Source organism: Girardinichthys multiradiatus, chromosome 15 (assembly GCF_021462225.1).
Source record: "Girardinichthys multiradiatus isolate DD_20200921_A chromosome 15, DD_fGirMul_XY1, whole genome shotgun sequence".
In the NCBI taxonomy this organism is placed as follows: Eukaryota; Metazoa; Chordata; class Actinopteri; order Cyprinodontiformes; family Goodeidae; genus Girardinichthys; species Girardinichthys multiradiatus.
This window is the reverse complement of record NC_061808.1, coordinates 18,778,260-18,802,981: the sequence shown is the minus strand read 5'-3', so window position 1 is coordinate 18,802,981 and position 24,722 is coordinate 18,778,260. Positions and strand designations below refer to the sequence as shown.

General features: G+C 38.0%; 1 long non-coding RNA gene across 1 annotated transcript; it reads left to right on the top strand.

Annotated features, from left to right (window-relative positions):
- The first annotated feature begins 1,238 nt into the window (after positions 1-1,238).
- Positions 1,239-23,084, top strand: LOC124881611. The gene is made up of 2 exons (XR_007041698.1): positions 1,239-1,324; positions 22,637-23,084. It is a non-coding gene; the product is annotated as an uncharacterized LOC124881611 (long non-coding RNA).
- Positions 23,085-24,722: the final 1,638 nt, after the last annotated feature.

Genomic DNA, 24,722 nt, shown 5'->3' with positions numbered 1-24,722 from the left:
TGTGACCAGAGTAGACTAACTGGAAAACCTAACATGCTCAATAAAATGTTCAAATTTAGCTTTTATGTTATTGCCTTTTAAAACTTATTTCTCTGAATTTCTTCTCAACTCTTCAGAGATTCTTCAGAGATGTGTTACACTGTGACTTATAAGGTAGGATCAAATAATTTAGTTTATGTAAAAAATAAAGTATAATTATAACACTTGCGAGCATTTAACTTGTTTGCTGTGCATTATACAAACCCGTTCTTGAAAACAACATGAATGATGACTGAACGACTGAATTTCGTTAGAGGTTTATCAGCTTTAAGATTAGCTTGTTCTTTCTCTGTTATCTGTGCACATACAGTAGAAAATAGACAACAGAACATGTTGGTTTTTTTGAATGGGCGTGATACAAATGAAAAACGGCACTATTAAAATGAGCTATATTAAAAATAAACCTAATAAAATGTAATTGAAATCTATTTTTAATGCTATGTTATTTTATTTAGCATTATTTTGGTGTTCATCTGGTCATGTCTTTTTCTACCATTTCTATCATATTTAAAAAGGCCTGATGTTTTGCCAGAATTTTAACAAGCAAATTTTATTTTCATGTTTTTGTTAAATGTTCATTTTGTCAGGATCTGTCGCCTTTGGACTCTGTGGTGGCTTTGTGTTATTTTGAGTATTTGGTTGTTTCTTCCCCCCTCATTCATAGCTCCTTTAGTTACTGTTGTTTTTCTTATGACTTATTTTGGTTTTCTCTTTGTTGTCATTGTTGCCATTATTGTTATGATTGTTCTCTGTTTTCCTTGGGTTCTTTAATTAGTTCTCCATCTGGTTTCTCTGTGTTTTATTTGTGGTTAGGTATTTGTTTCTTCCCCTTTGCACTCTTCTGCTTATTAGTTTATTTTTCTTTGTTTCCTAGTCCTCCCAGTCTGGTTCTCTTTATCTTAATTCTCCAGTCCCTCTTTATAGGTTAGCTTTTGTTATTGTTTAATTTTATTCTTGTCCTCGCTTCCTCTGCCTCATTCACAGTTTGTTCTTTCAGTATTGGTTTTTAGTTTCTTTTAGGGTTGGCTCACTATCTTATCTTTAGTCCTTTTCCTCATTTAGTTCTATTAGGTTCACCTGCTCCTCTCTGACTTCCTGCCTCCTTGTCTCACCTGTTCTTAGTTCCTTTGATTACCTGCCTTTGTTCTCCCTCAGTATATTAGTTGTTTTTGTTTCTTTGTCCTTTGCTGGTTCCTCTGATCACATTACCTGATTTGATCAGTGTTTGCTACGTTCCTACAGTACAACGCAGAAGTTTCGATGGTACTCATGCCTTGCACCTGTGGTGAGTTCTGCTATGTTTGCTTGTTCATGACTTGTGAATAAAACTTAAGTTCATGATGAAGATGCTGCTGCCTGCACTTCAGTCCACCCCAAAACCACAACGTGACACATTTTTGATTTAAAATGCTTTGCCTTTGATAATGCAAGTAGAGACCTTGTACACACGTTTTCACCATGTATGTAAGTCTAATGTACAGTTGTTGAAGCCACAAGTTAAATTTAGTCACAAACAAGAAGACATATTGCACCCCCTCAACCCTGAAATCAGTGCTGAGTTTAGTAGTAAATATTTGTCAGCACTTCTTATGGTGTATATTATATGAAACAAGTGCCACACGTAGTATTGTACAAGGGCTGTTGGTGATCATGTTCCATTAGTGTTTAAATGTAAAATGGGGGAAAAGATTGTCAATTAGTTTACCTTTCATAGTTAAATATTCACTTAGACCTGATCTTGTTGGCCTCCTGCCTGCTGTTTGGATGTATTCAGAAGCAATGCATGACACCAACAGTCAAAACAACAAATCGTTGGCTTCATCATAATCATAACTTAGGCTGCAAATAATGATTTTGTTGCTAATTGATTAATCTGTTGGCTATGTTTTTAGATTAATCGATTAATAATTGGATAGCAAAAGGAGCTTGATAGGAGATTTTCTTTTACAGAATTTGAACCAGGGGAAGGTCAGAAGATCCCACCTGAGGAGTTCTAAATAGAGAATTTTTATTGACAAAGATGATTATTTATCTTAATTGCTAAATGTATGTATTTTCTGCAGTTTTATCTTAATTACTACTCTGAGTGAGTTCTTTCAACAAATGGCATTTTAAAGTCTGTATACTCCAGTAAGGATTATTCAATTACTAAATTAATTGACAATTAATTTGATTTGTTTCTGTCCTAATTATAACACAGGCTCTTTTTTTTTATTACAAATTCTTGAAATTTTTACATCTTGGAACTTGGAAAAAACAACTTCTGAGTAATCGTGGAACATGTGACTAATTCATAACCTTCAACAGTGCAACACAGGTAGATAGATGGATTTTGTTATTTTTTTTCATGACATAAGACAACAAACTAAAACAGTACAAGTCCTGTTGAAATGTTATTAAAATAGTTGTCAGTATTATGGTACTTGGAAAAGGTTATTTATGAACTGGTACTTGTTATAAAAGCTTTGAGGACCACTGCTGAAAGGCAACCATTTTAACAAATGTACCAGTCAATATTTCTAAGCTCTAAATGTAAAAATTGGGTTTTCTGGAGATAATTTAGACTATATAAACCTTTGCAGGATATGTTCTAAATTAGTTGAAAGACCCAAGATGCCACCATACATTGCAGGAGGTCATTTATAGTAAGCAATGCAAAAGACTGTAATTATACACCCATGTAAATTATTGAATAATGTTGCTTAATTTTGTTGCAAAAAAATGAGATTTCATTTTAAAATGCTAAAAAGTTTGATATGCCATGATTTATTTTCTGCATAAGCCAATAACAAAATTTTAAAAATCAAATCAGAGTGATGGTGCAGCCTCCGCACTCCACATTTCATCATCGTTTGTTTACCATTCAAAATGACTAATTGCCCTCTCTTGATTTCTACATTGTGGGCCGGTCTCCTCACAGAGAAAGCTGCTCAGAAGCCATCCTCCCTTCATTTGCCGCGCCTCCCTATCATCCCAACACACCCACTTGCCTTTGAAAAACTATAATTGAATGAGTTTGTCGTCAAATTGATTAATCATATTAATTTGGACTTGTTAGTGGGATGGTTGAGAGCGATGACAATTAGATTAATGAAATTAGTTAATTCTTCTTCACACATCATACTCACATTTTTTTTTAAATGAATAAAAAAAAGAGTCTGTTATGACAAAATTAGCAATCAAGATATGGCTGCTAATTGAATGTCTTCCCTTATTAATGATAGGTTTATAAAAAGACCTTGAAGAAGGAATATCAATTGATTAATCAAAGTGCTTTAAATTCTGCGGAGTATACAAATAAGAAGGCAGGAAATCTGATTAGAAAGAATACAGTGCCAATAATTTGTACACTTTCGATGAAATAAACTGTGCATGCACTGTGCAAGTCATTCACTATAAAAAACTATAATTTCTAGAAAAAATTGTATTTTTCATATTTGTTTGCATTTATTTATCTTTTATTAATCATGCATGTTGCATATTTCAATGCGTAACAAAAACATAACTGCAGTGATGTCAGTTATTAAAAACTGCAGAAACCAGAAGATTAAAAGGACTGTGCATTGTGTTGCAAACACTGAGGTTCGCCAGAATTTCCAGTATAATGTAAGGCAGTTGCCCTGATTACAGATCAGTTCTACTGAGCATAGTATGTCCCAGTAGAACCACAACCACACATAAATCATACCTGTTACTGCAGTGAAACAACAAAAATCCACATAAATATATGTAAATGAAGGTAAACTGAATGTGAGATCCTTCAAAATGATGGTGCCCTGAGTTTCATTATGCATCAAGCTGTCTGGTTGCTATTAACGATGCCCATGAAAAAGGACTGATTTTTTGATATGATAAAGATGAAATGTAATAGTTTATGCCACCATGAATCTGATTGGAACGTCCCTACTATTAGAAAGGCCGATAAGAGCATTTATGACTATTTGCTTTGTGTCATAAATGGAAGTGGGCTGTATGATTAATATGAGCAGCTGCCTGGCTCCAGGTTCAGCACATTGGGTTGTTCCCTATAACTTACAGATGTGGTAATGGGTTAGTTTATGCTCTAAAATGTGATCTGTCACACAAGTGAGATAAGCAGAGTTATGACTAGCACATTCTGCATTCATGAAGTGTTTTATTCGATATGCATGCTGTGTAAATGTGAGTGAATAATGTTTTTGTTTTCTCTATAAATTTACCTAGATGACAAGATGCTATCTGGTAAAGCAGCCTATAGAAAAGTGTTAAAATAGTGGGTTTTCCACATTTAAAAAAACATATAAATCTTGCTCACTCTGATGCTGCACGAATGAATTACACAAGACTTGACCTGTTCAGTCGCTGCATTGGGTCAGCATTTTTATGTAGCTGAGTTTATTTTTTCTGTGAATTCTTGCTAGTGAAACATACTGGTAAAAAATGAAACACCATAGATTCTGCTGGGAAAAGTCTATCTTGGGGATTCTTTTGGTATATGTTTGGCAGCTTCAGAGAAAACTGCAGGATGACTGATTCATTGTTCAAAATGGTTATGATTCAGATGAGGAAATCCTTGACTTGGTTGAGAAAGCACAAATTCTATGTATGTATCTTTGGAAATATGAAAGGCCTGGATTCAAATATTATACAACTTTTTAAAAAGTTCCAAAACCTCTTATATACTGTATCTTATCTTATATCTATCAACAGCCCTAGGTTCTTTCTAATCCCCCTCATTGTATTTTAAATCCATATGATGTTTCTGGTCCCAAGGTGAAGCCTTGTACATTTTCCAGGTTTTCTTTCATCAACAAAATCCCTGGTTCTCCAGTTGCTACGTTGCTGTGTTGTTGACACCTCAGTCCTACGGTAACAATCAGCTCTTTCTTGAAGCCTGAGTCCTTTTCCTCATTGACGGATGTGTTGAAACGTCTTTGTTTTACGTACTGACTCTCAGGTGGTGTCCATTTGTGTTTTCATAAAGCAGTGCATTTTTATGAATGCATTTCTTGACCAAGGTTCAGTTTACTACTTTAAATTATGGGAAATTTGTGTAATGTTTTCTGACTGAGATTTGAAACAACTTACAAATCTGAAAGAAAGCTATAACTGTGATAGACTTACATCTGGTTCAAAATAATAGCATAGACCCAAAACAACAGTTTTAATTACCTTTTAATGGATGATTGACAAAACTCCATAATACTCATCCTACAATGTAATTCATAATATTCCCAACTCCATTTTTTTTGGATGAAAGGGCTAGCCTTACAGTGTTAAGTTTTTTTTAAATTTTTTTTATAACAGGTAAGATAAATGAACATTTTCCAGCTGCTGCCCAAATTGCATCTGGAGTTCCTCAAGAGTCCTTTCTGAGCCCTGTCGTTTTAAAGTCTGTTTTCGTTATTGCCATGGCTGAGATAAAAACTCTCATAAAGCCCCAAATTATAACTTCTTCAGGCAAACTTTGGAGCTTAACCAGTCCAGACAGCAGCATCTGTCCTCTCTGCTTCTCCTGCCACACCCCCTCGCATCAGAACCCTTGAGCCTTCAGTTCTGGCTGGGCTGTGATCCAGATAATTATCCCTGTGGATCATTTTGTACATGAAAAAAACATATATAAGACATTCTTACATATACAATAATACAAACAATATTTGTATTTTCTTTATTTGTGTTTTGTCCAAAGACATGCCTGTTAGGCTAATTGGTATCTCTAAATTGCCCTTAAGTGTATGAATGAGTGTGTGCATGGTTGTTTATGTGTTGCAATGGACTGGCGACCTGTCCAGGGTGTACCCCGCCTCTCGCCCATAGACTGCTGGAGATAGGCACCAGCTTCCCCCGCGACCCACTATGGAATTAGCGGTAGAAAATGACTGACTGTTTTTATGTTCTGTTTATTTATTATTTTTTTTATTGTGTTACTCAGATTACTTAAATGTGACAATGTAACACAGTAATGTTAATAGCAGCACAGAGCACCACACTGATGGCTGGAGGTGAGGCTTCAGGCACCATAGTTTATTTACCCACGTTAGTGGGTCAGGGAAAACTGTGGGAATATTTATTTTTATTAGCTTCCAATTGTTTATTATGTTTAACAGCTACTAGATGAATGGGTATTTTTTTGCAGGACCAAGAACTCTGTACAGCAAAGTGAGCTATAAACAGTAACTGACTGTGATAGGTTAAATGGTACAGGTTAGAAAAAGGTTTATAGAATTTATACATAATTTCATTTGAAATGTTGCTAATGCACTACAGAAGGTTTAAATACTATGTACATTACTGGTACTTCTCAAAATATTAGCATAAAGTTAATTATTTTCCATAATGTCATGATGAAAATTTAACATTCATATATTTTAGATTCATTGCACACTAACTGAAATATTTCAGGTCTTTTATTGTCTTAATACGGATGATTTTGGCATACAGCTCATGAAAACCCAAAATTCCTATCTCACAAAATTAGCATATCATTAAAAGGGTCTCTAAACGAGCTATGAACCTAATCATCTGAATCAACGAGTTAACTCTAAACACCTGCAAAAGATTCCTGAGGCCTTTAAAACTCCCAGCCTGATTCATCACTCAAAACCCCAATCATGGGTAAGACTGCTGACCTGACTGCTGTCCAGAAGGCCACTATTGACACCCTCAAGCAAGAGGGTAAGATATTGTGAAGAGAACGTTGAGAGACTCAAGACCCAACACTCTGGATGAGCTAAAGGCCGCTATCGAAGCATCCTGGGCCTCCATAAGACCTCAGCAGTGCCACAGGCTGATTGCCTCCATGCCACGCCGCATTGAAGCAGTCATTTCTGCAAAAGGATTCCCGACCAAGTATTGAGTGCATAACTGTACATGATTATTTGAAGGTTGACGTTTTTTGTATTAAAAACACTTTTCTTTTATTGGTCAGATGAAATATGCTAATTTTGTGAGATAGGAATTTTGGGTTTTCATGAGCTGTATGCCAAAATCATCCGTATTAAGACAATAAAAGACCTGAAATATTTCAGTTAGTGTGCAATGAATCTAAAATATATGAATGTTAAATTTTCATCATGACATTATGGAAAATAATGAACTTCATCACAATATGCTAATATTTTGAGAAGGACCTGTATATACAATTCATTAAGGGTGTATTCACACCAGGAAAGTCCTTTGGTCCGCAGCTGTAGACGTGCTGCAAGCAGCACCTTTGTTCTGCATATTTGTGCTGTTATTACAGCTGCAATATTGTCAGGGTGAAGAGCAGCTCATTCAACACAGACTTTGAGACGTTCCATTTATAATGTTGTAAATATGAATCTGAGAATATTATTTAATAATATTTTAATAATATTTTACCAAATAATATTTCGGTCTGTTAAGGATTGTCCTGTGAATACCAGCCCAGTACAGTAAGGCGATGGTATTAGGACAGAATAGAAAGGTGTGAGATGAGCTCTGACATTATTGATCAGCATAAACTCTGCACACATATGGAATGAATTCACACAATTTCTTAAAATACAAGAATTTATTAACAAAAATAAGTCAGCTCAAAGTAAAACATATTTCAATCAACAAACTCTTTACTATGCTAAAACAATCCAACTAAACTACCAAGCAGAATTAAAGAATAATGAAGACTAATGGGCTATGTACAATATAAACAAGTTGATTAAAGATGATTGGAAATCATAACCAAAAAGAGTGATGCAACATTACCATGGATTGTTTATGTTTGAGAACCAAGGATTATCTTGAAGAATCTGGAAGTGAATTTAAGATAGACTTGGAACTAAATTAGGAAATAATCAGCAAACGTTTAGACAACCCTTCACAATGCAAGATCAGGTAAAATATTGTTTTAATAAAATAATGTTTTAAATAATCTGCTGAATAACACCAACCTCCTGGATGACTAATTCTCAACGGTGTCTAATTAACTGCCTTTATTTATTGAAATAATATTTGAAGACATATTGAGTATTTTGGAAAAGAGCCAAATCTTTCTGCAGAAATGGGGCTTAATGGTGTTTACTTAGTTATCAACTCTAGTAAATGATGTTCAGGGACTATTATTCACTAGCTTGAAAACCAACAACCTTTCTGTTGACTAGCCTTAATGCTAGCACACACGTGTTCTTACCGGCTGGCCGTTGGGCTAACAAAGAAGCTAATAGCTTAGCACCAGAATCAACACATACTTTTAAAATACCAGGTTAATAAAAGGGTTAAAATGCATAAGCGTGGACGGCGCGTTATGAGCAATGTTCTGGTTAAAACCACCCTTTAAATAAAGTTTATCTTAGCTTTAAAACATACAAAGAACACGAACCGGCGCGTGCCGTAGCTAGCCTACTAGCGCTAAAGATAGCCAGGTTCCACAAAACAAACTTCATAACATGAAAACGTTTAGATCATTTCATCCGAAACCTATCTGTTAATCTGCCCAAACCTAACCTCTGACCATGATGAGGGAATGTTGTCCAAGGGCGAAGTTTGAAGAAGGTATCCAGTCAACAAGCGGTTGGCTCGGTAGCTAACCTTTGCGTTCGCTCTGGGTCTCTCTCTCTCTCTCGAACAGTTTTGCTTCTGTGGGGCCTTGAAGAGAAAATGTAAGCAACTCTTACACCTTAAGTTCCCCGTTCATGAATGAAAATACCAGATACACAGACAGTATTTCATTCTACTTAACTTTGCATATGATCGATGATCGTATGGCTTTGGATCCAGTTGAATGTATGTCTTTTTGCCAGCAAAAGACATCAGCGCGCTTTCCTCTCCTATCCGGTTCCTATGGAAGGCCGTGTGGAAGAGGAAGACTTGTGGAAAGGTGGGGGCTTATATGCGGCAGTGTCCTTGCAGGAAGTCCGCAGTTACCCCGTTTGCTGGCTGTGCTTTTATTTGGGTAATGGCGCCACAGGAAGTCCGCAGTTACCCCCTTTGCTGGCTGTGCTTTTATTTGGGTAATGGCGCCACAGGAAGTCTGCAGTTACCCCCTTTCCTGGCTGTGCTGGAAGAAGGTTAATGCACTTTATTTTGAAAAGTTCCAGGAAAGTATGTACCGGAGTTTTAGTGTTGAAACCCATGGCTGTGGTCCCAACAATAATGTTGGAACCCTGTCGGAGAATGTGTGCTGAACGCCGACGTTCTCTACGTCCCTTGTCCCACAACAAGCCAGTAGCGTTGCTAAGCAACACACAGCTTATCAGGTATGATTACCTTACAACACACACCTTTGCTACGGTGGCTTTTTATGTCCAAAGAGACGTACGCTTTTTGTAGTTGGTTCGGATCGGGGCCGGTTTGTATTCAGACCATAGGCGAACCGCACCAGAGTCCGTTTGGAAGCAGACCGAGACCACGTCAAAAAGTGTGTCTGTCCGGTTGTTCGGTCCGTACCAGGATTCGCTTGAGTGTATTCACACCTGCACAAAAGGTCCGGACCAAGGAGGGAAACGAACTCTGGTCCGTTTTGCCACTTTTGGTCCGCTTTAAACGTCTCAAAGTCTGTGTTGAATGAGCTGCTCTTCACCCTCACAATAATATTGCAGCTTTAATAACAGCACAAATATGCAGGACAGAGGCGCTGCTTGCAGCACGTCTACAGCTGTTTTCCTCAATTTCCGGGTCTGTGCTCTGTCCCGCCCCCGTCATTTCTGTCCAATGGGAGCCATGATCATCACCAGCATGGCTTTGTTTACAAGTAATAGTTCATTTGCAAAAAGTACAAAGTGAAAACAAACTGCAACAAATGAAAAAAATAAAGTTCGCTTTTGGTCTGGACCAATCAAGTGGACCAAAGGACTTCCCTGGTGTGAATACACCCTAAGAATTAGAAACCATCGCTAATTTGGTACAAGATTTATTCTGTGTACTAATTACAGTTCAGTAAAAGTTTGATGATTCTCAGATCGATTGCGTTTGTTAGAACAGGTTGTGCACCTGCGCATAGAAGTGTGGGAGGTCTTTTAAATAAACCGTAATGGAGTAAAGACGACGGCTGCATCTCTGTCCTTCATGTTAGCTCAAAAGTTACCACTTACCTCTCCCAACTCATCGGAGCAGAGGCCTCAACATTACTAGGCAGAAAAACTAAAGAGGAACGAGGAAGAATCAAAATGTATTCCCTCTACGTATGTGCTAGAAACCTCACGGATTTGCATGAGGTTCTACTGCGTGTCAAGTGCATACCTCAGAGGTGAGCATGTCCTGGAAGAAGATGACGCACACGGGTCTGCGCTCCTAAATCAATATCCGCACCAACTTTATGTAAGGCTGTTAACATAAAAGGAGTTGTTTTTGTCAGGAGGACTAGGGGGGTTTGACTGTTCCAGGTGCGCTTGGTTTCAGACCTTCATGTTATCAGTTTCAGCCACACTCCCTAGTGCATGTTTGTATAAAAGAACTGTGTGCTCTGTACTCTTCATCCTGTTTGGTTTTGGGTTTGCTGACAGCATTCAGTGGAGAAAGGTCACTGTATACACAAATTCTGTAAATATCTGTTTTCTGGTCCAATACAGTTTGATTACATTTTATTTTTCTGTGATTCTTTTGCTTACAATCATTCTTGCTTCCAAATTAAAGATCCGTCATCGAGAGGTTAGGGGCTTTCTCCAACAAAACACAGCTGGTACTATGCCAAGTAGAGCGAGACCGAGTGGAGTGGAGCCGCGCCCCCTAAAAAGAGCTAGTGGAAAAGGGCCAATAGTGTCTCCTTGGTTTAACACGTGTTTTATTGTTTTACTGACCTGATTCTGACTGCAGTGCGGGGCTGGACTGAGTGTTTGAGGCGGCAGCAGAGGCAGACTGGTGTAAGACCCCCACAGCGCGTCAAAGACCAGGCACTTGTAATCTTATTGCAAGTGTTGCACTGAGCTGACTGGTCATATAGCGCCATCTTGAATATTAACCAGTCAAAACAGTGTATTGTGATCGTTGGTGTACTTGCACTGTTAAATACTACTACAACAAGGTAAGTTCCCAAAAGAGAACTTACCTTGTCAGTAAGGCAAGACACATCTTTTAAATGAAATGCTAACCAAAAATAACGTAATTTATCTGTGACTGTTTTGAAATTTCATCATATGATGAATAATTTTGTCTGCAGCAATGGATGCCAAAAGACTTAATCTTCAACTACAGAGAGCATTTTATATACATTTCACAGTCTTGTTGCCCCATGTTTATGTCATGTTTAAGTCCTCCTGAGTAGCCATTGATGTTTGACTTGATCAAATGCTGCTGCAGCCAGAGGCTGGCTGTGGTCAAGCAGTCCTCATCTGCAGGATCCATCGCCACTATTTACACAGTCCATCCTTTTTAAACTGTTATTGATGTGTTATTGATCTTGACCTGGGTCACTCAGGTTTGGTGTATATATATATATATATATATATATATATATAGATAGATAGATAGATAGATAGATAGATAGATAGATAGATAGATAGATAGATAGATAGATATAAAATACATTAAAATGTAACATAAAAAATGGGAAGGAATGGTCAAATTAAGCTCAAATCCCAGGTAGAAGTTGTTTTTATGTAATCTCAAATGTGACCTCCTATACTGAAATAAAATACCTCAATAAGTAAGAAAGCAAGCTTCTAAAGATACCAACTGAAAACATCTTCCTCTGTAGGCTTAGGTTCTCCATCCTTTCTCTCCCATTTGCAAAACCTCAGTTCCTTTCCTTCACATTGAGTCTACAAACAGGATCCTGGCGTACATCCCCGGATGGTTGAGGTGTTGCAAGATGAAGTGTAGACCTAAGTTAACGGCATCATCTGCCGACCTGTTTGCTCGGTAATTAAATTGCAGGGGGTCCAGCAGTGGGCCTGTGATGTCTTTCAGGTGCTTCAACACCAGCTGCTCAAAGGATTTCATGACCACAGACGTCAGGGCTACAGGCCTGTAGTCATTTAATCCGAGGATGGTGGGTTTCTTGGTCACTGGGATGATGGTGGATTGTTTGAAGCAGGATGGGACCTCACACGTCTCCAGTGACTTGTTGAAGATCCTTGTGAAGATCGGAGTGAGTTGATTTGCACAGGCTTTCAGGCATGATGGGGAGACGTTATCAGGTCCTCCAGCTTTCTTTGTTTTCAACGACGGTTCGCCAGGCGAGGATTCTGTTCAGGATGGGTGGGGAGGGCTCCTATAGGCAGTCAGGTTTCTCAGACCAGTCCATACAGCTGAAGTGTCACCAGTAGAAAGGCTGTTCTTAAGCTTCTCACTGTAGCTTCTCTTGGCTGCTTTGATCTCCTTCATTAGTTTGTTCCTGGCCTGCCTGTACCGCGCCCAATCTCCACTGCTGTGAGCTTCTTCCTTTTCCCTGCGCAGATTCCTGAGGTGTGGAGTAAACCATGGCTTGTTATTGCCAAAGGTGCAGAAGGTCTTGGTCTGCACACACATGTCCTCACATAAACTGATGTCTGATGTCACCACATCAGTTAGTCGGTTTAGGTCAGTGGCTTAAGTTTCAAAAACAGTCCAATCTGTGCATTCAAAGCAGTCCTGTAGCATCTGCTTTGATTCCTCAGTCCACTTCTTAACAGTGTGAACCGTGGGTTTGGAAGTTTTTAGTTTCTGCCTGTAGGCTGGGAGGAGGTGGATAAGATAATGATCTGAAAAACCCAGAGCAGCCCTGGTAACAGCATGATATGAGTCGTTTAAAGTTGTGTAACAGTGGTCCAGTGTGTTTTTGTCCCTGGTGGGACATAAAATGGTTTACAGTTTATGGAAAATGTCTCCATATCAGGACTACATATTTTCCCCAGCACTTTTATGTCTTTGCACGAACCATTGTTTATACAAAAGCAGATTCCGGCTCCTCGCTTCTTCCCCGATAGCTCCGCGCTGCGATCCGCTCTGAATAGCTGGAAATCCAGCAACAGCAATGCTCAGTCTGGGATGTTTTCACTCAGCCATGTCTCGGTGAAGCAGAGAACCCCTGATCCATGGAGGTCCGTGTTTTTACCGGTGAGAAGCGGCTCGTCCATCTTGTTGCTTAGAGAGCGGACATTTGCCAGATGGATTGAAGGCAATGGTGTTCGAAGTCCTCTTTGGCGGAGCTTTACCAGCGTGCCAGCACACTTATAATATCACTAATATTGCCTGCCCTCTAGTGTGCAAGGGGGAAAATAATAATTTGTGTAAGACTGAAAATTATTCAGACATGAGTGAGTTCACGTCTCTAGGTTCAGTTTTGGCACCATGCATTGCATTGCAGCATGAACGTTTTGGTTTTCATTGGAAATGGAGAACCTTGTAAGATTAGTCAGTGGTAATAAATGGCTTGTTATGGATGAGAAGAGGCAAAACCAGCTGCTGAGGAGGTCGCCAAATGGCTGTGCAGGCCAAGGATGCATGAACGTGGAGTGTGGTGTGTTTGGAGATGGAGGCTAAAATGTTGACCAATCGGCTTTCAGTAAGCCTACAGGAAACAACCACACTTCTGCTTTTTCCTGCTAATGTTAATCACCTCAAAGTAATTAATTATTCATAGCTGCTATCTACATACTAGTATATTATTAAATTGAAAACTTAATGCAGTAATGTAAGATGTAGAGACTACCACCCATTGGCCAGTGAAGCCATTGGTTACCATGGAGACTGAAAACAGGCTGGTAGGGAGACATCACTGACCAGGGGTTTTAGACCAAAACTGACTCATATTAACTATTCATATCTTCATCCAACTTGAAATAAACTCTAGTTACGTACGTATTAAAAAAGTTGCCACAGAGCATAATACTGGCACTACCATCTTTCATTTCGGATATGGTGCTCTTTAAATGATGTTTTGTTGTTTTTGTACCAAAGAAACATTATGGTATTGTGGCCTGGTTTGATTCTCATAAAAGATTCTCCCACAAGGTGATTTTAACAAGGCCTGGATGTTTTTGTTGGAACAGTCATTCCCTGTTGCAACTCTATACCTTTAGAAATACAGAGGATATAAGAGATGTTTGTCACTTCTAGCCAATACTGGTCCTTCTCAAAATATTAGCATATTGTGATAAAGTTCATTATTTTCCATAATGTCATGATGAAAATGTAACATTCATATATTTTTGATTCATTGCACACTAACTGAAATATTTCAGGTCTTTTATTGTCTTAATACGGATGATTTTGGCATACAGCTCATGAAAACCCAAAATTCCTATCTCACAAAATTAGCATATCATTAAAAGGGTCTCTAAACGAGCTATGAACCTAATCATCTGAATCAACGAGTTAACTCTAAACACCTGCAAAAGATTCCTGAGGCCTTTAAAACTCCCAGCCTGGTTCATCACTCAAAACCCCAATCATGGGTAAGACTGCTGACCTGACTGCTGTCCAGAAGGCCACTATTGACACCCTCAAGCAAGAGGGTAAGACACAGAAAGAAATTTCTGAACGAATAGGCTGTTCCCAGAGTGCTGTATCAAGGCACCTCAGTGGGAAGTCTGTGGGAAGGAAAAAGTGTGGCAGAAAACACTGCACAACGAGAAGAGGTGACCGGACCCTGAGGAAGATTGTGGAGAAGGGCCGATTCCAGACCTTGGGGGACCTGCGGAAGCAGTGGACTGAGTCTGGAGTAGAAACATCCAGAGTCATCGTGCACAGGCGTGTGTAGGAAATGGGCTACAGGTGCCGCATTCCCCAGGTCAAGCCACTTTTGAACCAGAAACAGCGGCAGAAGCGCCTGACCTGGGCTACAGAGAAGCAGCACTGGACTGTTGCTCAGTGGTCCAAAGTACTTTTTTCGGATGAAAGCAAATTCTGCATGTCATTCGGAAATCAAGGTGCCAGAGTCTGGAGGAAGACTGGGGAGAAGGAAATGCCAAAATGCCAGAAGTCCAGTGTCAAGTACCCACAGTCAGTGATGGTCTGGGGTGCCGTGTCAGCTGCTGGTGTTGGTCCACTGTGTTTTATCAAGGGCAGGGTCAATGCAGCTAGCTATCAGGAGATTTTGGAGCACTTCATGCTTCCATCTGCTGAAAAGCTTTATGGAGATGAAGATTTCATTTTTCAGCACGATCTGGCACCTGCTCACAGTACCAAAACCACTGGTAAATGGTTTACTGACCATGGTATCACTGTGCTCAATTGGCCTGCCAACTCTCCTGACCTGAACCCCATAGAGAATTTGTGGGATATTGTGAAGAGAACGTTGAGAGACTCAAGACCCAACACTCTGGATGAGCTAAAGGCCGCTATCGAAGCATCCTGGGCCTCCATAAGACCTCAGTAGTGCCACAGGCTGATTGCCTCCATGCCACGCCGCATTGAAGCAGTCATTTCTGCAAAAGGATTCCCCACCAAGTATTGAGTGCATATCTGTACATGATTATTTGAAGGTTGACGTTTTTTGTATTAAAAACACTTTTCTTTTATTGGTCGGATGAAATATGCTAATTTTGTGAGATAGGAATTTTGGGTTTTCATGAGCTGTATGCCAAAATCATCCGTATTAAGACAATAAAAGACCTGAAATATTTCAGTTAGTGTGCAATGAATCTAAAATATATTAATGTTAAATTTTCATCATGACATTATGGAAAATAATTAACTTTATCACAATATGCTAATATTTTGAGAAATTTCTGTGGCTTCTTAAATTTTTATGTCGGCCTCTTGGTTGCTTTGATGGTTACTTTCAGTCTTGTCTTTTCATCAGTTTTGGAGAAACATCGAGTTACTGTAATGGCATTGTTCTTCCAAAAATGCTCCAGGTATTGATGACCATCTTGATGACTGTGTCTTGGTGTATGTACAATCCTGGGAATTTTTTGTAGTGTTTTCCTGACTGATACCTTTGTACTATAAGATCCTTTGGATCCTTTATAAGCTCTTTGATAGCCATTGTGTAAGTGAAAGGATGCAAATGACCAAATAAATGGAAAAACAGCTGAACTTTATCTCAACTTCAACTTCATTTTTGTTAAAAAAAAATATTCCAAGATGAAGTTCTTATGGAAGAATGCGTTTGAAATAAGGTCAGATCTATATCTTGAGTTTGTTGAGTGACATGATGAAAATCGATAAGCTTTCTTGAATCCTGCTCCGGCACAAAGGTGGATTTGTCTTTATAAATTTTTACAAGCTATATGCCACCTGAGATAGCTATATATGAGTCTTCCTGCCACTTTGTGTTCCACACATTGTTGCCATGACCTCCCCTCACTCTCTTGTCTTTGAGCTGAAATCCAGACATCCCACAGAAGCAGCAGCAGTATCTCCAGAGCTTTCCAAAAACAAAACATGTCCTTTCTGGCTTAAATGAGATTGAGGGGGCTTTAAGATTTGGCTTAATTGTTGTCTTTTCCACTGTTTAATTATAAAAACACCAAAGCGCTGTCATTGTGGCTTCTTAATACCTCTGTGTTACGCTAATTATGTAGCGTTAATGGAGGTTTTACTGTTGCAGCATCACGTTAATTAACTTAGCGGTGACACTCCCCTTAATTGGATAAGAGGCCATTAAGTCAAACTTCTCAGATTATAATTTTCACTTGTTTATGGAAGAATTAGGTGAAAAAAATAGGTGAAAAAATTAAATGTTTGAAGTATTAAGTATTTCACATAATCCATAGTGCCTTTAATTATTTGTATGGCCATTTCTGTGGTCACTTAGTCTTTTTCACAATAGCACTCTCTTCTATAAACAATAAACCTCAGAGTACCTGAAGAGCATCTGTGTTAGACTGTAATAAGGACCTAGTGGCCAATTGGTGCCTTCAGAACTCATGTGCATGACTTGAACGATGTGTTCTGTTGTGATTTCTATTTTGAAAAGTAGCAAAGAGAAATAGGCCTTTTAGTTATCAAATGCATATATACCCAATGGGAAGTGGGGGATTATTATATAAACATTCCTAGGCACTGTTAATAATCTAGAAAACTAAGATATAAATTACTAATGGCTTTAGTTATGATAATTTAATATGAGTTGTTAGATGTACAGTTATCATATAGCACAACGGAATTTTGTCTAAACGAGTTACTTCCTAATATGATTTCTAAATAAAATTCTCAATTAAAGGTTGAATTTGTCGTAATGAGATTATTCAATTCAATTCAGTTTATTTATATAGCGCCAATTCACAACACGTCGTCTCAAGGCACTTCACAAAAGTCAGGTACATACATTCCAATTAATCCTAATCATTGAACAGTGCAGTCAGATTCAGTTATTTATTCAAATTGGATGAAAAGTTTTTCTGTCTAAGGAAAACCAGCAGATTGCATCCAGTCAGTGACTTGCAGCATTCACTCCTCCTGGATGCATGTAGATTGCATGTAGATTATGTTGCTGCAACAAAAAAGGAGTTTGCTTTGGAGGTTTTGCACATCTTTGCAAAATATTGGTATACCAGTATTCATTACAGAAAAAACATGCTAACATAATTTTTACGAATCTCCAGCTATCACTCAATGGGAAACAGGGTACACCCTGGACAGGTAATGAATCTGTACATTGATTAGATTGGGAAAAGATGTCCATCTGCAGCTTTGTGGTTCAGATGCAAAGATACAGAGAGGTGCATCATTTTAATCATTGTTTAAAACATACAAACTGTTAAAAGCAGCTTTCATTTCCTGGGTAAAACCACAAAGAATTGTAAGGGAAATTAAAAAAATCAAATGTTCAGTCATTATTTTTAAATGTACAGGTAACACTGTATGAGATTATTAATTTTTTATAACAACCTAATGCATATTAGCTCAGACATATTTTCAAAACCAAATTTTTGGAATAACAAATTAACCTGCCTCCTTCTTCTTTTGGGCCTAATGTGTTAGGGTTAGCCTAACCCTAACACATTAAAGGTGAAGTAAACTTTAATTTTCCAGAGGAATGTATTTTATTAAAATTGTTTTTTTTATTGTTTTCTACCCATGTCAGCAAGACAATGACTAACAATATATAAAGTGCTCTGCAACTGTGTTCAACTTTTATGTGAAGTCAAACGAATATTAAAGATGGTTTTCAGAAACATTCCTCAGAAATAACATTTTGAAAATTGTGCATGCATTTGTATTCAGCTCCCCCTGAGTCAATACTTTGAAGAAGGACTTTTTGTTTTAATTACAGTTGCAAGTCCTTAAGGTACGTCTCGACCCCTTCAGAGGCTGAAATGTTATTCAGTTTTTCAAAATGGCTCAATCTCAGTCAGACTGAATTGAAAGTATCTGCATATAGGGTTTTTAAGTTTTGCCAAAGCTTCACAGTCAGATCTAGGTCTGGACTTAAGATGATGGGTGGAAGAGAACTCTGTGAGATGTTCCACCTCACATTTAAGTGTTATTTTGTGTTGATCTTTTACCAAAACTCCCAATGAAAATGCAATGAAGTCTGACATATGATAACCAAAATTTCAAGGGATATACAGTACTGTGCAAAAGTTTTAGGCAGGTGTGAAAAAATACTGTAAGCAAAGAATGCTTTCAAAACTGGAAGTGTTAATTGTTTATTTTTATCAATCAACAAAATGCAGTGAATTAACAAAAGAGAAATCTAAATCAGATCAATATTTGGTGTGACCACCTGTGCCTTCAACACAGCATAAATTCTTCTAAGTACTCTTAAACACAGGTTTTGAAGGCAGGCTGGTAGGTTGTTCCAAATATCTTGGAGAACTTACCACAGATCTTCTGTGGATGTAGGCTTTCTCACATTCTTCTGTCTCTTCATGTCATCCCATGTAATCTTTACGGTGAAAATAGTTCTTAATGACTTTGGCTGCATGTTTGGGTTCAATCACTTAGCATTTTGAAAATTGATAAAAATAAACAATTATCATTTATACTTCTGAAAGCATTCTTTGTTTACAGCATTTTTTCACACCTACGTAAACTTTAGCACAGTACAGTATGTAGGTACCAAAGTATTCTGGCTGCAAAAAAAAACAATGGATGTCTAGAGTCCGAAGCTGTCACACTCATATTTAAAAACAGTAAAACTTTTCATCCTCAAGCCTACAGGATTTTTTTTTTTAAATTGCTAGACAGAAGGCACATAATAAAATAATACCTCATTTGTATTGTGAATGAACCCAAGATAACTTTCACTGGTAAATCCAGCAAACTGATTCCAGGTTATACAATATTAACATCAAATCAACCTCCACTTAACATATGTAAAGAGAGAAAACAGACCACCACTGCTTTCCAATCTCCAGCATTCCCGTTCCCATACACCCACACATGCCCTCAATTACCCTACGAGCACCACATGTGCAACATCATTAATAAGATCCACTAATAATGGTGGCGAGCTCCATTGGCCGTGAGTGAGATTTGACTAATTACTGTAATTGTATTGGAGTCATGCTCATTAAATATGAAAATTGTGTTCTGTGAAATGAAAGGGGCTTCATGATCACTCTTGTACAGGCAAGAAATAAATTAGAGAACAGTTTCTCGTCGTGCAATTAACCACAGCTACCTGCCACGCCCGCCAATCTGCTAACACAATGTGTGTGTGAGATGTTTTGGGGTTTATTTTCTGTGGATGTTTGCCCTTACTTGTTGATTTTCTTTGCACATGCTGTATGCATAGTCTGCTCACCCATAAAATGTGAAAATGTTATTTTTTGTAGAGCACATAATTGCAGTTGAAATGATTTTCTCTAGCTTACTTCTAATTCACAACCAGCACAAAAAAATAAAATATACAATATAACTGTTTGTGCATCACATGCAAAAGTGCTCTCATTACAGTTTGCTCAAGTATGCAATTAGTAAACAACCTCAAATCCAGACACCACGATTTCTTCCTTTCACATAACAAGATGAATAACATACTTTTTTTAATGGCTGAAGGGACTCCAGAATGCAGAGGACATCCTCCTGCAGGAGATGTGTCTCTCTAGGTGACTGAGCACCAATGGCTTGACTTGCTTCTGTATGCCGAAATCTTGCAATGCAAATGTGGTGTTTAGCTGTGGCACCCAATAGCAAAAGTATGTCACAGTCAAGATGCTTCAGTGAAAAAGCCCTGATTTTGTCGGAGGAGATATAAAGGTGAGTTGAGGCAGGTAAACAAAGCATAATGTGGAGGTCAAATGCTAATGAGTGCTCCATTGGCGGCATCTGCTCACTCCGAAGGCAGAGTACGACTATCGGAGGCATCCACATGCAATAAATCATACAAATAAATAATATATTTTAAGTTTCAGAGAAGACTTTGTTGTCTTTATTGCCCTCCTGGAATAAATTCATGGCTAAGTGCTGATTTCTCCTCGTGTGGCCTTATTAAATTATCCCATTTTATACTAATTTACACATTTTGTGAATAAAGGTTACAGAGTTTTGACTTAACTTTGAGTACTAAGTCCTCTAAGTTAATTTTAAATATTAAAACTTTAAACTTCACTATGATTTTTATACCAGATAATTCAGCAGCTATGCTTTAAATATGGAATCTGGAGAAAACAGACTGAGAAGGAAGGAAGGAACGACACAAGGACACAAGGAAAGTAAGAAGAAATAAAGGAATGAAAGATAGAAACGAATGACAGAGAATAAAAGACAGGAAGTAAGGACAGAAAAATAAAAAAATGAATGATTAGGAAGGAAAGACAGAAAAGTTGAAAGGAAACAAGAAGGTAAAGAATGAAGACAAGGAACAAAGGCAGAACGGGAACATGGAAGGAAAGGCAGGAACAAAGGACTAAAAGAAGAAAGACAGAAAGCACGAAAGAACACGAGGAATGCAAAAAAGAGAATAAAATGAATTAAGGAAAGGACACAAGGAAGGAAAGAAGATCACAATAAGGTAGAGGAGGTAAGACACAAGGAAGAAAGGAAAGAATGACACAAGGAAGAAAAGACCTGAATTAAGGGATAAAGAACAGCATTAGTGTAGTGATTAAAATCAGGAAATTCTAATATTTTTCCATACTTTGTTTTTTTTTCTTTTTCCATACTTTTCCAACACTGGAAAATTCCATATATTTGCTTACTTTTCCAGATTGTATGGGAACCCTGTAAGAAGCATAGAAGTCCATTTTTTCAGTCTTGTAACATCAGACAATAACTCACCATCTGTTCAACAGTCAATAGACCATTCAGAACCCTGTTAAGTACTGTAACTTATTGTTGCAGAAAAACCTACTGTGTGACTTTGAACAAATGTACTGCCTTTGGACGGTGTGCAGCTGTTCTAGGTTCTTAGATATCCACAGCTGCCCCTCTATGTCTAAGAGTCCAGTAAAAGTAGATCATGACTGATGAGGTGAGGAAAAATAAGAAAAAAATGCCAAACACACTGCTATCTGATCATATGATGTTTGCCTCCTCTCAGTTATTATTGCTGCCCATAGATGGTGCTCAACTCCTTTTAAAAAAGCAGCAGCTGTTCTTAGGGATGTTCATCAGCAAGTGCCACAGGCTGCACAGCGGTGGTGTTGAGGATGAGCTGTGGAAAAAGGAACACTTACCTGTCCTTGAGCCAGACTAGAGCAGGAAAAAAAGAATAGATTCAGCATGTATGTACCCTGCAGCCAGGAGCCATAAATCATGACCTTCTTCAATTTACACAGTGAGCATATTGATGGTTTCCTATCTCCTTCAGTCACTTTCACCTGGTTACATCGTCTAAGACAACACTACTTCGAATAACCATGAGTGACACTTTAAAACCTATTCTCAGGGGGCTCGCACCTCGGCCGATGAATAATCCTCATATAAGGCGAAGGATGAAATGTGAGTATACAGAAAAAATTGGCCCGGCACAAGGTTGCATTTAGGAGTGTGATAATAGATTTACTGTGTGTAGCATCAGAAATGGATGATTAACAGGCCCAAGCTCATCTACGGGCCTGACAGTGAGTTGCAATTTAAAGATAATGAAACGGGGTTTATAAGATGGAAAGTCACTAGGAGGACAGTGGGCCATGCCCTAATTCCCTTTTGTGTGATTGAAGAAAGGAGGAATAATACTAGCCATTTTGCTGAATAGGAAAGTCACACAAGTTCACAAAACTTTTTATCGTACCTTGCAGTTATAATGGTTTCATACCTGAGTTTCTGGGTACAGAACAGTGTCATCTACTGGAGTACTCTCTTAGACAACTGATGATTAAATTAATTTTCAAGATCCTGCTGTGAGGAAATGTGGTTATATGACTCCGACGACTAAAATCTACCTACAGGAGATCGCTCAAAGATATTTTGGTTTAAAAAGGGGCTCTAATTTGTCATAATTCAAGAGTCTTTTATTTATTTAATTAAGGCAATGCACATTACTAGACATATCAGCAATAAGCTTGGAGCACTTTTTATTCTATTTCATTTTGTTTGTTAAAACACCAATCATTAACATCTGTAGAAACTATACAAAAAATAATTGCCGTTATTATTACAGGGTCCCTTTCTGCCACAATTATATCTTTAGAGATGAAAATTGACAAGCCCACTTATTTGTTTAATACAATCTTCTGCTGAGTGTTTTTTTTTTTTTTCAACCTGGACATCGTGACTGATTTTGTTTAGGGGAATGCTTTGTGGCAGGCTGATTAAACAGACTTACTCACCCAACGCTCCCAACCCCCCTCCTCACCCCTTATATTGGCTGGAGTTGAAAGGCCAGTAAATGAAATGACTTCCACAGGATTGCACCACAAAGGAAGGGAGTGTGTCAGATGTGCATTCAGCCAGCGTCGTAGCCAACGGAAGGTCAACCGGGACATGGAGTAGACAGCCACCCAAGCGCCGGTCTGGGGCAGGAGGATGCCGTTACACCCTGAGGCACCATCTTGCCAACCGTGCAAGTGAACACAGATGCATGTTCATATATGTGAACATAATTGGTCACCTTTCAGATTGGGTGAGAGGAGGACAAGGCTGAGAAATGAACAAATTTGTTCACACTGATGAATATTTTCTTTAAATCCTACTGATTGCATTTTTAAGAGCTGTTTTTCCTCATCTGGAAGCTGCTTTTTGTAAAGGGGTGTACCGTACTGTAATATTTACTGTGTTACAGATGCTATGGTTCATTTTAAATGTTATATTTTAAATAAATCACAGTGGCATACAAGTTAAACTTAGGAAAGGTGTTGAATTTGTCATTGTGTATTCTTTGTGCCTAAAAGTTTAACTTGAATGAAGGGTTGGACAAAACATGAAAATTAAGATTGAGGTTAGCATCAAGTAGGCATGAGCTAGTTGCTATTATCAAGGTACAGATGGGACAGTAAGTCCTAAACATTCTTTAACAACATTTTTCTTAGTAAATATATTTCTAATCGGCATATTGAAATGAAGTTTATATACCAGATGTCAGCGAAACTGCAAGCAACCCATACATACAAATAATTTAGCACAAACAAGTCCATAAATGAAGCTATGTATAATGAAGTGGAATGACACATTGAATAGGTACTGAACAGGCAAACTGAATTACTCGGGACTCAGTAGAAAAGCCTTTATTTGCAACTTAAAGCCATCTCCTGTTTAATGAAACTAAGTATATGCAATGCTCAGATGTGATTAAATGCAAAATTTTCTGGAGGCCTAATCTTTGCACAATGATCTTCAGAGTTTGGGAATTGACTAGGTCATTCACCACCTTTTTCCTTCTCTTAAACAAATTGAGTTTTCATGGCTGTGTGCTTTTTATCACTGATTTGATTACAAATCCACCCTTCTTACACAATTTCTAATTCTTCCTTCAATTATGAAGTCTGGCAGTACCACATGCTGACATGCAGCACTATACCATCATGCTCCTGCCTCCACACTTCACTGTTAGTGTGGGTTTTGGGGGTGATGTACATTTTGATTTCATCTGACCAGACTATACTCTCACAGTACTTCAATTACTTGTCCAAATGTTCTGGAGCAAACATTTAACAAGCTGTAACATACTATTCCTTCAGCAATGGAGTCTTTTGGAGTGATGGGGCATAGAGGCCCTTGCAACTGAGTGCTACACTTATACCTGCTAAATCCAGATCCCTACATATTGTCATTGGATATTAGATAACTGATTAATTCTTTGATTCATATGTTCAAAATATTGTGAAGTGAACCTGGGTGTGGGTGGTTTATGGTGAAATTATGTTCTTTCCAAACCAACTTTAAGATCTGAATAGTGGTAAATAGGATATTCAGAAGTTCAGTCATGTTTTTTTTCTCATATGTTTGGACATATGGATGTTATATCTATAATTTCTAGTAGGGAATAAATTGGCCAAAAAAGTAAATTATTTTAATTAAAATAGCAACAATTGGACATGGTACATTTACATCAGAAGCACATGATGACAAATATACATTGACTCAGCATTTCTAATGAGGTTTGTCATATTCAAACTTCAGACATTAAGTTGGTGTGCTCTTGACTGTTGATGTGAGAGTGAAAACCATGGTAAGAGCTCAAAAGAGTTTTCAGAGACCTTCAAAATAAAGACTGGTGTGATTATGTATCTGAGAATATTATTTAATATTTAATGATTTAATATTTTATCAAATAATATTTCGGTCTGATAAGTGTGATCCTGTGAATACCAGCCCAGTAAGGCGATATTAGGACAGAATAGAAAGGGATCAGTCAAGCTCTGACATTATTGATCAGCATAAACTCTGCACGTATATGGAATGAATTCACACAATTTCTTAAAATACAAGAATTTATTAACAAAAATAAGTTAAAGTCAAACATATTTCAATCAACAAACTCTTTACTATGCTAA